At 42.5% G+C, this 17,891-nt stretch overlaps 2 protein-coding genes and 1 pseudogene across 3 annotated transcripts in view; 1 reads left to right on the forward strand and 2 right to left on the reverse strand.

Annotated features, from left to right (window-relative positions):
- Positions 1 to 17,891, forward strand: part of LOC133545319 (zinc finger protein 664-like) — a 186,825-nt gene that overhangs the window by 156,547 nt on the left and 12,387 nt on the right. The window lies entirely within an intron of this gene.
- Positions 1 to 17,891, reverse strand: part of LOC133545367 (golgin subfamily A member 6-like protein 6) — a 224,427-nt gene that overhangs the window by 38,634 nt on the left and 167,902 nt on the right. The window lies entirely within an intron of this gene.
- On the reverse strand, positions 1,535 to 4,120 carry LOC133545306 (gastrula zinc finger protein XlCGF26.1-like; annotated as a pseudogene).

Raw genomic sequence — 17,891 nt, forward strand, 5'->3', positions numbered from 1 at the left:
CACCACGCACCGACGTATGCAAGAAATGGGCTTCAGCTGTCGCATTCCTTGTGGAAAGCCACTCTTGAATAAGAGACAACGTCAAAAGCGTCTCGCCTGGGCTCAAGACAAAAAGGACTGGACAGCTGCTGAATGGTCCAACGTTTTTTTTTACAGATGAAAGTAAATTTTGTTTCTCCTTTTGAAATCAAGGTCCCAGAGTCTGGAGGAAGACAAGAGAGGCACAGAATCCACGTTGCCTGAAGTCCAGTGTCAAATTTCCACAATCGGTAATGGTCTGGGGTGCCATGTCATCTGCTGGTGTTGGTCCACTGTGTTTCCTCAGGTCTAGGGTCAATGCAGCAGTCTACCAGGAAGTTTTAGAACACTTTATGCTGCCTGCCGCAGACCAATTTTATGAAGGTGAAGATTTCATTTTCCAACATGACTTGGCACCTGCTCACAGTGCCAAATCTACCAGTACCTGCTTTAAGGACCATGGTATCCCTGTTCTTGATTGGCCTCCAAACTCACCTGACCTTAACCCCATAGAAAACCTATGGGGTATTGTGAAGCGGAAGATGCCAGATGCCAGACCCAACAATGCTGAAGAGCTGAAGGCCACTATTGAAGCAACCTGGGTTCTCATAACACCTGAGGAGTGCAACAGACTGGTGGACTCCATGCCACGCCGTATTGCTGCAGCAATTCAGGCAAAAGGAGCTGCAACTAAGTATTGATTGCCGTACATGCTGAAACTTTCCATGTTCATACTTTTCAGTTGGCCCACATTTCTAAAAGATATTTTTGGTACTAGTTGTAACTAATATTCTAATTTTCTGAGATTCTGAATTTGGGATTTTCAGTAATTGTCAGTACTAATCATCAACATTTTAAGAAATAAACATTTCAAATATATCACTATGTGTGTAATGAATTGATAGAATATGTAAGTTTCACGTTCTGAATATAATTACTGAAATAAATCAACTTTTCCATGATATTCTAATAATATGAACAGCACCTGTATATAAAACGACATATATGTGTACATGTATGCACTGATTACAAATACAGGACGACATATCCCACGTTTAGACTTTCTCCATCTAATGCCACCTTGCATTTTCCTCGTTCTTCTTCTTCTTTCTATTTCCAACAGACAAGTAGAACATGTTAGGTGTATTGCTGCCCTCCACAGGCTTTTAATAGGATTTCCTCCTTATGTCCTATGACCCACACTACATTCTACAGTCTGGTAGGTGGCAGTATGAACTTTTCAAGTCATAGCTGCAAACTGCCAGTAAGAAAAAGAAGTAATAGAGCTGGTTGCTTGCTTCTCTCGCGAGATCTGACAACATTTTTAAATAGAACAATTGACAAACAAACCAAGCCATCTTCAATACATCTCAACATTACACACATCCTCCAGGCTGAGTTAGTCCAGATAATGAAGTAAGCTGAAAACTACATGAAAGTCATCTAAAGAAAACATTTAAAAAATTGACTGCGATAATAAATAGAATAAAATACATACCCACAAATAATAACTACATTTATTGTAACCAACTTTAGTTGAAGCATACATTGTTTATTGCATAAATGTCTCGGGACATACATATAAAACAATCACACAACAATATTCATGTTACACAAGAGAGAAGAGTAATAAAAATAATTCATAGAATCGATTATAGAGACCCAACAAATGATTCAAAAAGTGACACATTTTAAAATTGTATACAAGACAACTGTTCAAATGATGTATACAGTAAATAATAATATGCTTCCAGAAGTGGTCCAGAAGATGTGTCAGATGTGAACCAGTAAGTATGAACTAAGAGGGATTTATGTGTACTCAAAAGCAAAGGTATGCACTCATGTAAAACAAATATGTACATCATATAAAGGAGTTCATCTATGGAATCATCCACAATTAGAAAACAAACTGTAACACGTCAATAATTTCCAAAACCATATAAAACACTATTATGAATAAGTATAAGAGTGAATTATGAATATATACACATAAAATGTTTATTGTACATAACATATTTTATGTACTGTTTATTCTCACCCTTTCAGTCAAATTGTTCTGTTCATTTTAAAGTACACAAATGTGTATATTAACTCATGTACTTGACTGAAATAAAAGAACTAATCTGAAGTGTCTAATCTATAAATGTTAGAATCATATTAACAAGATTGTGTTACGCACACAACAATGATGTCACACATGTTTTATGTGCTGATGTTGTTAAAAAGTCAAATTTAAAAGTTTTGACGGTTTATTTCAAATCCTGCATCTTTATTTGCTGCTGCTGTTCTCACCAGCACACTTGTGTTTCTTACACTGGTACTTAGAAGAGAATCTTTCACCACACACACTGCAACTCAACACTTTCTCACCTGTGTGTGTTCTCATGTGTACTGTAAAATATTGTTTTGTGACAAAAGCTTTTGTTGCAACTTGAACAGGAGTATGGTTTTTCACCAGAGTGCTTTATCATGTGTATTTTTAATTGTTGTGTTTCTATATAACTTTTTCCACATACTGAACATGTAAACGGTTTTTCTCCAGTGTGTGTTCTCATGTGTACTTTTAAACTTCGATTTATTACAAAGCTTTTACCACATTCTGAGCAGTAAAAATGTTTTTCTCCAGTGTGTATTCTCATGTGTGCTTTGAAATGGGGCTTTTGAGTAAAATCTTTACCGCAAATTGAACATGAAAAAGGCTTTTCTCCCGTGTGTGTTCTCATGTGTACTTTAACATTTTTATAAAATACAAAACTTTTACCACATTCTGAGCAGGAAAAAGGTTTTTCTCCAGTGTGTATTCTCATGTGTGTTTTCAAATATTGCCTTTGAGTAAATTTTTTACCACAGATTGACCATGAAAAAGGTTTTCCTCCAGTGTGTATTGTCATGTGTGATTTCAAATTTCGCCTATGAGTAAAATTTTTACCACAGATTAAACATGAAAACGTTTTTTCTCCAGTGTGTATTGTCAGGTGTGTTTTCAAACTTTGCCTTTCAGTAAAATGTTTACCACAGATTGAACATGAAAAGGGCTTTTCTCCAGTGTGTGTTCTCATGTGTATTTTTAAACTTCGATTTATTCCAAAACTTTTACCACATTCTGAGCAGGAAAAAGGCTTTTCTCCAGTGTGTATTCTCATGTGGGTTTTCAAATGTGGCCTTTGAGTAAAATCTTTACCGCAGATTGAACATGAAAAAGGTTTTTCTCCAGTGTGTATGCTCATGTGTTCTTTCATCATTTCTTTTAGTCTAAAATCTCTACCACATTCTGTGCATGAAAAGGGTTTTTCTCCAGTGTGTGATCTCATGTGTCTTTTCAAATCACTAGGATATTTAAAAGTTTTGTCACAGAGAGAACATGTGAAGTCAGTGTGACATGTCTTATCATCTTTAGAGTCTTCATCATCAGTGTCAGGAGAGTGTGACGTTGTGTCCTCACTATCTGATAGTGGAGCTAAGAGCTTGTCTGCTTGTGATCCTCCACAGTGGTCTCCATCAGCTTCTGTTGTCATGTGTTGTGTTGAGCTGCTGCTTGGAGGCTCCGCCTCTCCCCTCTCCTCACTTTCACCTTTGACCTCATCATCTTCACTCTTCACAGGGACACCAGTCACTGGCATCTTGGTGACATCAACCTCCTCCAGTCCTTCAAGATGCTCTCCCTGCTGACTGATGCAGTGTTCTTCCTCTTCCTCTTTAATGTGAGGGGTCAGTGGGTCGTCCTCTTCGTCCTTAATGTGAGGGGTCAGCGGATCCACCTCTTCCTCCTTGTTGTGAGGGGTCAGTGGATCCAGCAATTCCTCTTGGAAAAGGGGTGTCAGTGGGTCCTCCTCTTCTTCTTCAAAATCGGCTGTCAGTGGGTCCTCCTCTTCCTCTTTAAAATGGGGTGTAGGTTGATCCATCTCTTCCTCCTTAATGTGAGGGCTCAGTGGATCCACCGCTTCCTCTTTAAATTGGGGTTTCAGTGGGTCCTCCTCTTCCTCTTTAAAATGGGGAATCAGTGAGTATTCCTCTTCCTTCTTAATGTGGGAGGGCTGTGGCTCCTCCGTCTGCATCCTGAAGCTCCACTTCTGTTGTTCAGGGTGAAGATGTTCTTCACAGACGTCTGCAAGACAAACACACCATCTCTGCTCAGTCACACAATGCATTCAGTACGTTTACATGCACTTAGGAAAAACTAGTTATCGAATGAACTGTCTTGAAATCTCAGTGACGCACAAACACGCTGCTCTTTACAACATTATTCACAGGAAAAGAAACAAAAACCATGATGACAGGACTTTTTAGTATGGATGAACAATATGGTTTAAAATAGATTTTACAAAATTCTTTTTCATATATAATCACTAATAGAACCATTTTAAAACAGGCTACACAGGCTCCTACTTTAGTTGCTGAAATATGCAGTAAAATATTACATCATTTCCAGTATCATTTTCTCAAATAAAGTAACCAGATATTAACAGTAAATAAACAAGTACATTAATAATAATTGTTTCGACAAAATAATACAATTAGAAATGACACAATATCATCCATCCATTTTCTATCGCTTATTCCCTTTGGGGTTGCGGGGGGCGCTGGTGCCTATTTTAGCTACAATCGGACAGAAGCCGGTTGCGACCTCATCTTAGATGACACAATATGTTACTGCATATGTCAGCTTCCAAATTAGGAGCTTTTGTAACCCGCTTTGAAATTATTCTATTATCAATCATATATCAAATTATACATCTTGACATATATTGTTTTAAGGATATAGATTTGAGGTCATATCGCCCATACCAAAAATTGGTTGGCCTAGTATTTTGTTTGGCCACCAAATATATTTATTTTTTATATTCTTCAGATGTGTGTGTATGATTAAAATGTGGTACTGCTGTTCTACATCACGTGGAATAGTCATGGGGATGGTGTGCTTTTAACTAAGGGTGTGACGATACGGTCAGCTCACCAAAGGCTCCTCGATATTGGCTTTAGGAGAATGAGACAATATTTTGGTGGTTAACATGATTCTTACACATATGTGTACTTCATGTGTATATGAAATGTACTTTCCCTTGTGTGCTTAGTTTTACTGTAACTTCATTGTGGATAATATCTATAAACAACCTAATCTTTAATTTGAAGGATTGTTTACTTATCTGACAAATTCAAAGGAAACCAAACTTTTTTTAAATGTTGCCTATCATTCACAATCCTTATGCAAGACATATGTTTTTAATTTTTATGAATTTTATTTCGTAAATAAACGTGAGCAAAAATCAGCTAACATTGGAGTCAATGGGAGCTCCTCTATTAGACCCACAAAGTCCTCCAAAAAAACATCCCAAAACTGCCAACAATACTCCATTTACATTTTGTGACCTGAATATTAACCAAGTTTTAGTGATATTGTTTTTATAAGCGCTAACGTTAAGGACCTACTTTTAGCGGCGCATTGATCACAGAAGTAACTAGCTTATGCTGCTATATTGACATACTGAGCTGCTTTCTGATGGTGAAAAGCTAATTCTAGATTATAAATCATGCTTCTCACTAATGTAGTAGAAGGTTGTCGACATAAACCGCGAACTTGGTCAACTTTGACATCCAACTTAGACCTGGTGATGGCAAAAAAAGATGCAAAAATACGTTCTTTTGCACCCGCCCTTTTTTAACCTTTTTTGTGATGATTAATTCTTCATCTAAACGGGAAGATATGAACATCCCATCAGTCGGCATCCCAGTGAGAGCAGACATTGTATGCTTAAAATGAGCAAGATATGTAAATATGACATCTTATTAAAAATGCTACTACATTACATATATATTTACAGTAAGTATTTATAATGTTGAAGGGGGTTTTAGGATGTTGTTTAGAGCACTTTATAGGCAGAATAGAGCGGCTACCAATGACTTAATTGTTATTTAACTTTTGCAAAGGTTTATTTTCTATTGAGGATCCATTAAGCATCGACCTGCTCAGTAACCTTGTGGTTAGACTGTCTGCCCTGAGACTGGAAAGTCTTGATTTTAAATCCTGGCCGAGTCATACCAAAGACTATAAATACTGGACCCATTGCCTCCTTGCTTGGCACTCAGCATCAAGGGTTGGGGGTTAAATCACCAAATGATTCCCGAGCGTGGCCTCCGCTGCCCTCACCTCCCAGGGGGTAAACTTGGGGATGGGTCAAATGCAGAGGATAATTTCACCACACTTAGTGTGTGACTACCGTTGGGAACTTAACTTTAACTTACATAGGGACTAAGAATGATTCCAAAAAGTGCAGTTCCCCTTTAAATTAGAAAATAGAACAACACGATATCATGTGAAGTGTATTATATTTATATAGCGCTTTTCTCTAATGACTCAAAGCGCTTTACATAGTGAAACCCAATATCTAAGTTACATTTAAACCAATGTGGGTGGCAATGGGAGCAGGTGGGTAAAGTGTCTTGCCCAAGGACACAACTGCTCGGATGGCAGAAGCTGGGATCGAACCTGGAACCCTCAAGTTGCTGGCACGGCCACTCCACCCAACCGAGCTATACCGCCACAAGTAACAAGAACAGAATATATTAATAATAAAATGCCTCATAGCAAATATGATGAATTCATCTTAATACTGTCCTTTTTTCAGGCTTTCCCTTTTAAAGGGTCTGGTTAAAGTGAGGAGACTATAATTTAGGAAAACAATTTATTTACAAATGGACTAAGATAAGTCACTCATTTTTACAGGTAGCTAAAGTTGGGATATAATTAAGATAATGAAAGATAGAGTGGTTAAGAAATGTTTAATATAGATTAAAATAGGCCGTGCAACTAATCATATGTCCTGAGTTCCAGTTGAAACTGGGTGCAAGTTCATGCCCACGCACATACACTCTTATCGCCCACATTCTTGCCAGTGTTTACGTGGCTTCTTGGCCAAGGTCTGAAGGACAACACCAGATATGAAGTCGGAGTCCAGGGAGAAAAAAATCACCAGTCAATATCGCACAGAAAGAACCTTCATGGTGTTACCTGACGGCACGACCACCAAGCTGCGACACCACTACAAAGGCTCCTCCATGCTCGTGCTAGTACTACCTGGCTTGGTAGGCTCGTACCCGCCTACCAAGCCAAAGACTTAGGTCCAATGACGAAACAGGGCGTAGCTGCCGCTGATTGGACCGACACGCAAATACCACATTTTCAACACTCCTCGTTGTCGGTTTAAAACATAGCTATGGGCTGCACTTTGGACACACCTGCTGTAGGCTACGAGGAGCGAGCAGGTACACAACAGCTAAGCTAAAACAGCACATTTAAGCAAATCAAATAATTATAGTTGCTTAATACGTACACAGAGTCTCCAAAACAGATGTCTGATAGAAAGTATCCAGTAACAAACGTGTCCGCATCATTCAACTTTCTGTGCCATGAGCTTGACTTCATGAATTATTGTGGCCACTAGGTGTTGTGAAAGATCAAATCAAACAATTGCAAAAACATCCGTCATAAGGCTAGTATTTTTTTATATATTTGTGTCAATATGTATAAGCATCCTCAGCCTTCCCGGGAAGGTCTATTCAGGTGTACTGGAGAAGAGTTTATGCCGGATAGTCGAACTTCGGATTCAGGAGGAACAGTGTGGTTTTGGTCCTGGTCGTGGAACTGTGGACCAGGTCTATACTCTTGGCAGGGTCCTTGAGGGTGCATAGGAGTTTGCCCAACCAGTCTACATGTGCTTTGTGGACTTGGAGAAGGCATTCGACTGTGTCCCTCGGGAAGTCCTGTGGGGAGTGCTCAGAGAGTATGGGGTATCGGACTGTCTGATTGTGGCAGTCCGCTCCCTGTATGATCAGTGTCAGAGCTTGGTCCGCATTGCCGGCAGTAAGTCGGACACGTTTCCAGTGAGGGTTGGACTCCACTAAGGCACTGATTCTGTTCATAACTTTTATGGACAGAATTTTTAGGTGCAGTCAAGGCCTTGAGGGGATCTGGTTTATGTGGCTGCAGGATTAGGTCTCTGCTTTTTGCAGATGATGTGGTCCTGATGGTTTCAACTGGCCAGGATCTTCAGCTCTCACTGGATTGGTTCGCAACCGAGTGTGAAGCGACTGGGATGAGAATCAGCACCTCCAAGTCCGAGTCCAAGGTTCTCGTCTGGAAAAGGGTAGAGTTCCCTGCCCCAAGTGGAGGAGTTCAAGTACCTATGAGTCTTGTTCACGAGTGAGAGAAGAGTGGATTGTGAGATGGACAGGCGGATTGGTGCGGCGTTTGCAGTAATGCGGACGCCGTATCGATCCGTTGCGGTGAAGAAGGCGCTGAGCCGGAAGGCAAAGCTCTCAGTTTACCGGTCGATCTACGTTCCCATCCTCAACTATGGTCATGAGCTTTGGGTCATGACCGAAAGGACAAGATCACGGGTACAAGCGGCCGAAATTAGTTTCCTCCGTTGGGTGGTGGGGCTCTCCCTTAAAGATAGGGTGAGAAGCTCTGCCATCCAGGTGGAGCTCAAAGTAAAGCCTCTGCGCCTCCTCATTGAGAGGAACCATATGAGGAGATTTGGGCATTTGGTCAGGATGTCACCCGAACGCCTCCCTAGGGAGGTGGTTAGGGCACGTCCGACCGGTAGGAGGCCACGAGGAAGACCAAGGACACGTTGGGTAGACTACCGTATTTCCTTGAATTGCCACCGGGACCCTAATTAATTTAAAACCTCTTCTCACTCTTGCGCTTACCAAAGGCATGCGGTAAAAGTAAGCATGCGCTAATAATTTTAAAACCTCTTCTCACTTCGGCACATACCAAAGGCATGCAGTAAAAATTTGATTGTGATGTATGCTTGGACCTTAAATCCTACTGAATAGCACTTAATCTTCTTCCCTTTATGCAATTTCAAATTACCGGTATTGAGATCAGCCTCCTCCATTTTGAAAATGATGACAGGGGAAGTGTCACTCGTGACTTCACGAGTTTGACCTGGCGGTAATACTAAGCATGCGCTTATTATTTTGCGAAGCGAGTTTGCTCGGGCAGTAATTCAAGGCAGGCATAAACTACATGCCCTGCGGCAATTCAAGGAAATACGGTATGTCCCAAAACCTCCCCGATGGCACAAAGCAACATCAGAGCAGAAGAGACGGCTAGTAGTAGAGGAAGTCAGGAGACAGGAGGAGGGAGAGCGACATGCTAAAGCCGTCTCAATGGCCAAGCAGGGGAGATGGACCAACTGGGAAAGCCTGGAGAAGAAAAAGCTCAACTGGTATGACATCTGGCAGATGGAGGGAGCACGGCTGAGTTTTATCATCAGAGCCACGTACGACCTACTACCGTCCCCCCTAAATCTGAAAACCTGGTACGGAGAAGATCCCGCCTGTTCCCTGTGTCAAGTACCTGCATCTCTAAGACATATCCTATCAGGGTGTACTATAAGTCTCACCCAAGGACGCTATACTTGGCGGCATAACCAAGTACTTAGAGAGCTTACAAAAACACTGGAACACAGGCGAACCACCACAAACAATCTCCCACAAACACCAGCAGGAAAGGTCCATTTCACACATTTTGTACCAGCTGGCCAACATCAAAAGTGTCAAACGACACCAAATAATGCAAGCATCCTGCAGTCGGCTCGGGATTGGAAATTGGAAGTAGACCTTGATAAAAAGCTTGTGTTTCCCCCAGAAATAATGGCTACAACACTCCGGCCAGACATGGTCCTGTGGTCTCCATCAGCAAAGCTGGCTTATGTCGTGGAGCTGACAGTACCATGGGAAGAAGGGGTTGAAGAGGCTTATGAGAGGAAGAGAAACAAATATTCTGACCTGGCAGCTGAAGCATCCCAGAACGGCTGGAAGACCAACATTTTCCCAGTAGAGGTGGGATGCAGGGGATTTATTGCCACATCTACCATCAGTCTGTTGAGGAAAATGGGGTTGAAAGGACGCTCCCTCCAACAGACTATCAAGTCCATGTCAAATGCTGCTGAAAAAGCCAGCAACTGGCTCTGGATTAAGCGCAAGGACCCCAACTGGGCAGTAAGATAAGAGACAATGGTATGCGGTCAGGCTTAGGCCTGACTCAGGGAAAAGGACGACCCTGCCATGCATAGTCCAACAGGATGTGGAGGGTATGGCATGGAGGGGGGTGTACCTGGGACGCTAGGCACACCGTTGAGCCCTCTGGAGACGTCGTGGGCTTCAAATCAACGAAACGTCGATGAAGCAGGGTGCCCACCTGAAGACCCCAATGACATACATACCCTCCTTTTCACCACTCCACACCGACTGCTACCGTCAAGACTGTTCCTACTTACCGAAGGGATTGAAACATCTAGTTCTATCTGCTTTACTGATCTTCTGGAAGAAAAACCCAGTGACTGTTGTGAAAGTGCAGCTGACGACAAGGGAAAGACCATGTGACAGCTTGGAGAGACAGCTGACAGGAGGAAATAGACCCCAACGGGGCTGTTATGGGCTAGCTACCCACAGCAGCAGGCTCCGTCACCCTATTAGGGCACAAGAGCCACCTAAATTGGCTACAGAAAGTTCAAGAAGAAGAATACCCCTAGAGTCTGCGAGAGCAGGGGCGCAAGAAGACTCACAGGCTGATCTCCCGGTAACGACCCTTGGAATGGACACGACAATGAATGAAGGTAGTAGTAATACTCTTGAGAACCCAGCAGTTGGACATGTTCTTCAGATGTGTGTGTGTGGATGGGCTAAAGTAACATCAACCCATGGTCTTAAAGTTCACCAAGGACGGAAGAAATGCCTGAAAACCACTAACCGAGGGCCCCGCATTGACCGGCTTCTGTTAAGAAGAAGGTTAAATCAGTCGGATGAAACTCAGCGGCAGGAAGAAACCCACAGTCCGCAGAGCATCAGCACCCCGCAGGATGAGGAGGAAGCTTCAGGCAGAACTACCAGTCCAAGACCATACCCAGTACACCGCAAAAAGGAAAACATGCAAGGACGTAAGCCGTTGGTGAAATGGCCGAAGTCTAACAGCAAGGAGTGGGAAACCATCAACATAGACTTAAGCCTTATCCTACGTAACATCAAAGGATCAGCCGAAACGAAGCTGGAGAAGATGCGTGACCTAATCTACAGCTACGGAGAGAAGAAATGTGGAGTGAAGGAACAAGTCAGAAAGAAAGACCTGCATCCCGCCCCCAAATCTCGTCGGCTTCAAGAAATCCATCTACTTGTAAAAGAAAGGCGACAGCTAAGGAAGTTGTGGAGAAAGGCGACAGCAGAAGAAAGGGAAGGCATCGACCTCCTTCAAGAAGAACTAAAACAGAGGCTCTCAAAACTCCGTCGAGCGGAAAGCCTAAGGATGCGTCAGAAGAAGAAAGAAAAAGCCAGAACCGACTTCTACAAAGACCCCTTTAAATTTGTGAAAGAGATTTTCACAAAAGAAAAGAGTGGATTTCTGAAAACATCAAAAGACCAGGTTGAAGAATATCTGAGAACCATCTATACTGATGAGAAAAAACATGAACCGATCATTGTCCCCACTGACATCCCTCCTATATCACCCGCACAATATCAGGTTGATGTCAGCCCTCCCAAGCTGAGCGAGGTGAAACAGGCAGTAAAAAAGGCAAGATCGGCATCTGCACCAGGCCCTAATGGTGTTTCGTATAGTGTCTACAAGAACGCTCCAGAGGTTCTGAAATTCCTGTGGAAAAACATGAGAGTGGTGTGGGACAAGCAGATCATCCCGAAAGCCTGGCGAAGAGCGGGAGGAGTGCTTATCCCAAAAGAAAAGAACTCGACCACCATTGAACAGTTTCGCCAAATAAACCTTCTGAACATCGAAGGCAAAATTTTCTTCAGCATATTGGCACAGCGACTAACAAAGTATCTGAAGCAAAACCACTTCATTGATACATCGATCCAAAAGGCTGGTATAGCAGGCTTCTCTGGATGCCTCGAACATAACAGCATCATATGGCATCAAATCCAGACTGCGAAAAAAGAAGGAAAAGATCTTCATGTCTTGTTCCTTGATCTGGCCAACGCCTATGGATCAGTCCCTCATTCATTGCTGTGGACTGCCTTTGAATTCTTCCAAGTACCAACTACAATCACAAATCTTGTAAAACGCTATTTCCAGGATTTGCAATTTTGCCTTACAACATCAGGATTCACCACTGCGTGGCAATCTCTGGAAGTAGGCATCATGGCTGGGTGCACCATCTCCCCATTGGCCTTTACGATGGCAATGGAGATCATTATTAGAGCCTCGAAATGGGTGGTTGGTGGAGAACGACTACTATGTGGTCAGAGATTACCACCAATTCGAGCCTATATGGACGATATAACAACACTCACAACAACTGTCCCCTGCACCAAGAGAGTGCTGGAGAAACTTCATTCAAATATAAAATGGGCACGGATGAAGTTAAAGCCCAGCAAGTGCAGAAGTATCTCCATTGAGAAAGGCCAAGTCACACACCAGAGATTTCATGTCAGCGGAACACCAGTACCAACTGTTTCCGAAATGCCAGTAAAGAGCTTGGGAAGGTGGTACGACGCAAGGCTCAAAGACACAGAGCAGTTTGAGCAACTAAAAAAGGATACAATCACTTACATGGATCGCATCAACAAAACCTTGTTGCCAGGAAAACTCAAGTTGTGGTGTTTTCAATTTGGCATACTCCCAAGACTTTTGTGGCCTTTAACTGTGTACGAAATCCCCATCACCAAGGTTGAAAAATTGGAACGTGTGATAAGCACGCAGCTAAAACAGTGGCTTGGAATTCCAAGATGCTTCAGTTCCATCGGACTATATGGGCATGGCAAATTGGAATTACCAATCTCGGGACTGGTGGAAGAATTCAAATGCACCAAAGCAAGGCTGGTCATGACGCTAACCGAAACTGAGGATACAGTCATTCGAACAGCGGCCCCCAGAGTAACAGCGGGAAGGAAGTGGATTCCATCAGAAGCTGTTCAGAGTGCAAAGTCTGCTCTTCAATTCAGAGATGTGGTTGGGCACGTACAGCATGGGAGAGCAGGACTCGGACTCGTCCCAAAAACTCCCCGATGGCACAAAGCAACATCAGAGCAGAAGAGACGGCTAGTAGTAGAGGAAGTCAGGAGACAGGAGGAGGGAGAGCGACATGCTAAAGCCGTCTCAATGGCCAAGCAGGGGAGATGGACCAACTGGGAAAGCCTGGAGAAGAAAAAGCTCAACTGGTATGACATCTGGCAGATGGAGGGAGCACGGCTGAGTTTTATCATCAGAGCCACGTACGACCTACTACCGTCCCCCCTAAATCTGAAAACCTGGTACGGAGAAGATCCCGCCTGTTCCCTGTGTCAAGTACCTGCATCTCTAAGACATATCCTATCAGGGTGTACTATAAGTCTCACCCAAGGACGCTATACTTGGCGGCATAACCAAGTACTTAGAGAGCTTGCAAAAACACTGGAACACAGGCGAACCACCACAAACAATCTCCCACAAACACCAGCAGGAAAGGTCCATTTCACACATTTTGTACCAGCTGGCCAACATCAAAAGTGTCAAACGACACCAAATAATGCAAGCATCCTGCAGTCGGCTCGGGATTGGAAATTGGAAGTAGACCTTGATAAAAAGCTTGTGTTTCCCCCAGAAATAATGGCTACAACACTCCGGCCAGACATGGTCCTGTGGTCTCCATCAGCAAAGCTGGCTTATGTCGTGGAGCTGACAGTACCATGGGAAGAAGGGGTTGAAGAGGCTTATGAGAGGAAGAGAAACAAATATTCTGACCTGGCAGCTGAAGCATCCCAGAACGGCTGGAAGACCAACATTTTCCCAGTAGAGGTGGGATGCAGGGGATTTATTGCCACATCTACCATCAGTCTGTTGAGGAAAATGGGGTTGAAAGGACGCTCCCTCCAACAGACTATCAAGTCCATGTCAAATGCTGCTGAAAAAGCCAGCAACTGGCTCTGGATTAAGCGCAAGGACCCCAACTGGGCAGTAAGATAAGAGACAATGGTATGCGGTCAGGCTTAGGCCTGACTCAGGGAAAAGGACGACCCTGCCATGCATAGTCCAACAGGATGTGGAGGGTATGGCATGGAGGGGGGTGTACCTGGGACGCTAGGCACACCGTTGAGCCCTCTGGAGACGTCGTGGGCTTCAAATCAACGAAACGTCGATGAAGCAGGGTGCCCACCTGAAGACCCCAATGACATACATACCCTCCTTTTCACCACTCCACACCGACTGCTACCGTCAAGACTGTTCCTACTTACCGAAGGGATTGAAACATCTAGTTCTATCTGCTTTACTGCATGCGCTTATTATTTTGCGAAGCGAGTTTGCTCGGGCAGTAATTCAAGGCAGGCATAAACTACATGCCCTGCGGCAATTCAAGGAAATACGGTATGTCTCCCGGCTGGCCTGGGAACACCACGGGATCCCCCGGGAAGAGCTGGAATAATTGGCTGGGCAGAGGAAAGGCTGTGCTTCCCTGCTTAGGCTGCACCCCCCGCGACCCGACCTCGGATAAGCAGAAGAAGATGGATGGATGTGTAACACAACTTGATGTTTCTTGAAAACAGCGTCCAGTAATTGATGTTATCGCTCCTTCTCCTCTTTTGTTGGACAAAGTTCCTCCTCGTATTCTGCTATCGTTTTTTTTCTAACATCACAAATATTTCTTCAACGGCAGCAGTTAGTCGCTGTTTCACCAACACGCACATCATTTGTAATGTAGACATGTTCACACGATAAAAACAGTTTAACAAGCTAAGCTAACCAGCAGGCTCGGCTAGTACGTCAAAGTTCACTCAGACTAATGTATCCACATACAAACAATTAATAACGACGTTTACTCTGTTAAACGACACACATGTGCACATGTACGTTGTAATTAAGACCTAGAAACCATAACAACCAAAACAACGTATTCTCCCCAGACGCCATCTTGTTTTGTGCTTCCTCCTGTGTGACGTCATCGAGGTGTTATCAATTGCGGAACAAATGTTGGCCAAACACGTGTTTCACTGGGACAATAGTGAGTGGTGCACACTTCCTTCGCCCGGCCACAGAACAAGACAAAAAGTCCCATTTAAGAGTTGCTGGTGTAACAATAGGAAGAATATATTCCACTCCTCTCTTCTACATGCAGCTTATGAGGTAATATAAATTATATATTTTTATATTATTTCTGTTATTTACCTGATATGTTGTTCGAAGCTAACGTGATAGTGTTAGCCCGCTAGCAGGACTTTGTAGCAAATGCTAGCTTTTTATTTTGAGGAGTGTATTTTATATGTTCTCTGTGAGAAGTATATTGACTTATTTAATACTTTAGCTGTTTTTTGCTGTATATTACAGTCACGCTTAACATCATTAAATATTTGTTACTAGAAAGGAATGAACGTCTCGTAATGTAAGTCTGGAATAAGTCACATGTTATTATAATAACAATAATAATAATACATTGTATTTGATAGAGGGCTTTTCAGTGCACTCAAAGACGCTTTACAGGATAGACATTTTATTATTATGACCCCAAAGGGAATTAGCGGTAGGAAATGGATGGATGGATTATTATGACAGTGTAATATAAGGTATTACACATACATTGCAATAGTCGACTTTTTGCTGGTGCTAACTTTATTAGCAATAAATACAAATGATGTTGTTTTCAAGCACTTCTATTACCCTGATGACATCCACCCATCCATTGTCCTACCGCTTGTCCCTTTTTGGGGTTGCAGAGGGAGCCTATCTCAGCTGCATTCGGGCAGACATATCATGGAAATTAAATCAACTGATGTTTGTTATTACGAATACACTATTTGCACAATTGTAAGCAATTAATGCTCATTCAGTTAGACAAAAATAAATATTTAATGAAATACATATTAAATATTAAAAATGGCTTTAATATAGTGCACACAAATTGAACATGCATCAATATTTTGTTTGTAATCAAATATATATATATATATATATATATATATATATATATATATATATATATATATGTATATATATATATATATATATATATGTATATATATATATATATATATACTATATTGCCAAAAGTATTTTGCCACCTGCCTTTACTCACATATGAACTTGAAGTGCCATCCCAAGGAATTGCCCAACATGTTTTGGTATCCTGGAGCATTCAAAGTTCCTTTCACTGGAACTGAGGGGCAAAGCCCAACTCCTGAAAAACCAAACCCACACCATAATTCCTCCCCCACCGAATTTCGCACTCGGCACAATGCCATCGAAAATGTAGCGTTCTCCTGGCCCATCAGATTGCCAGATGGAAAAAGCGTGACTCATCAGTCTAGAGAAGGCGTCTCCACTGCTCTAGAGTTACTGCATCCCACGCTTTGCATTGGACTTGGTGATGTATGGCTTAGATTCAGCTGCACGGCCATGCAAAGCAATTCCATGAAGCTCTCTGCCTACTGTATGTGGGTTAATTGGAAGGTCACATGAAGTTGGGAGCTCTGTAGCAACTGACTGTGCAGAAAGTCTTTGCACTATGTGCTTCAGCATCTGGTGACCCCTCTCTGTCCGTTTATGTGGCCTACCACTTGATGGTTGCTGTTGTTCCCAAACTCTTCACTTTTCGTGTAATAAAGTTGACTTTGGAATATTTAGGAGCGAGGACATTCACGACTCGATTTGTTGCATAGGTTGCATCTTATGACAGTTCCACGCTGGAAATCACTGAGAGCGGCCCATTTATTCACAAAATGTTTGTAGAAACTGTCTCCATGCCTAAGTGTTTGATATTGTAAGTTATTAGAACACCTGATTGTCATCATTTGGATGGGTGGCCAAATACTTTTGGCAATATAGTGGGTTTATAAATTCTCACGCCAGTACATTTCTTAAGGTGTGAGTGAGGTTCAACCAACATACTCTCGCACGGCCACACTCGCTGGCACTTGTTACACGTGCTTCGCTGCACTTCTGTTGGGTTAAAAATGTTACTTTCATAGGAGGAAGAACAAGGAGAGGATATTGCGCGGAAAAGTTAAGCCAACTAGTCACAGCTCTGCAGTCCTGGTCACCGTTGACGTGAGGTGGGACTATTTTGGAGGTGCACGTCAAGGTTGGCTGGTAGGTTGGTAGTGGGAGGAGCGAGTTGGCGTCACTTGATGCTGCAGCACAATGAAACTTTTATTTGTGCAGACTGACTTAATGCAGTCATGACGGTATTAAAATCCCAGCAAGAGGTTTTCTATAAGTTGTTACTTTTTATCAATAATTAATGTAAATGCAGAAAACAAGATCAATTACACAATTCATAATAATCAATCACTGATGATTATTCCATGTGTAGAAGAACATCACCACAAATTGGTGTCAGTCCACTTGGAAAATATTATATTTGATAGACTAAAAAATATTTGACACATCTGAGCTGAAGTTTGTTTGTGTTGTCTTGCGGACGTCCAACAGATGAACGCTCGTCAAGAAGAACGTCCCCTTCAGCAGCAGGAGGGTCCACAGCCCCCCCACCTTAAAGAAGAAAAAGAGGATCTCTGGATCACTCAGGAGGAAGAGTTTGTTCCAGGGCAGGAGGAGGCGGATCTCAGCAAGTTTCCACTGACTGTTGTCTCTGTGAAGACTGAAGCCCATGAAGACAAACCACCTGAGTCCTCACAGCTTCATCACAGTCCAGGTAAGTACAACATCTAGATGTCATCCAATATGTATGCTAAATAGTTAAAAACTGCTAGTACAACGCGCCTAACATTATAGGTAATGGTAATCCTCTATTGTGCCTTTAAAGCCCTTTTAAAATCACCAACATTACTCCATTTACTTGTAGTGACCTGTATATTAGCCAAGTTTTAGCAGCATTGTAATTGTAAGAGCCAAATTCGAGGAACTACTTTTCGTCAAACGGCTCCTA

Source organism: Nerophis ophidion, linkage group LG28 (genome assembly GCF_033978795.1).
Source record: "Nerophis ophidion isolate RoL-2023_Sa linkage group LG28, RoL_Noph_v1.0, whole genome shotgun sequence".
NCBI lineage: Eukaryota > Metazoa > Chordata > Actinopteri > Syngnathiformes > Syngnathidae > Nerophis > Nerophis ophidion.